This window comes from Tupaia chinensis, unplaced genomic scaffold, assembly GCF_000334495.1.
Source record: "Tupaia chinensis unplaced genomic scaffold, TupChi_1.0 Scaffold143823_1, whole genome shotgun sequence".
Lineage (NCBI taxonomy): Eukaryota > Metazoa > Chordata > Mammalia > Scandentia > Tupaiidae > Tupaia > Tupaia belangeri.
This window is the reverse complement of record NW_006203673.1, coordinates 856,226-857,041: the sequence shown is the minus strand read 5'-3', so window position 1 is coordinate 857,041 and position 816 is coordinate 856,226.

Below are 816 nucleotides of genomic sequence, written 5' to 3'. Positions count from 1 at the left end.
GCCCCCACGGGGTGGCTGGGCCTGCCCCAGCTCACTGGGCTCCGGGGCAGCACCCCTCCCACTCCTGGCCAGTCATCTGCTTAGAGCAGTCTCCATGGAAACCAGGTTTGTCTGGAGAAATGAGAGGCAGAATGGGAAATCACAACACATGCCCGCGGGCCCGGATCCCACCCCATGTCATGACAGTGCGAGCACGGACACCGTGTCCTTCCAAATGTGTGTGTCTCCACAGACGGAGCCACTCTGAACTGGCCTGAGGCATGTCACCGCTCCTGATACTCGCGTCCAGGCTGCTGGCACAGGCTCTCTGCCCCACCCTGCCCGGAACAGTGCAGCCTCCTCTGGCTACAGACACCGTGGACAACCTGTCTGAGCAGCCAGTGCTGCTGCGAGTGCTTTTCTTTGGAACTGTTTAACTGGGAGAATAGAAAACTCCCCTCACGATGCCCACGGCAGAAGCACACAGCTGCGGAGGGACCTGTCGGGCCTAAAGCTCTGGGCCCGCACCCCGACTTCAGCCCACCTTCCTGGGCACCACCACCCGGCAGCCCACACTTCGGCCGGCCCTCGGGCGCACCACGTGCATCCGCTGCTTTTGAGCTCCAGCAGACTGCAGCTCACATTCAGGGCCCTGGTGTGCCTGGCTCCTCGCACCTTTGTGAGCTTCGACGACGAAGGTATGCGGTCAGGTGTAGCAGGACAAGGAGAGAAAAATGGAGCCCAGAAAAGACCCGCCCAGGCCCGAGCAGCGTGAGAGGGTGCTGGATGAGGCCTGCAGCCCAAAGGAGGCACCGCCTTTACCTCACGATCGGTCCC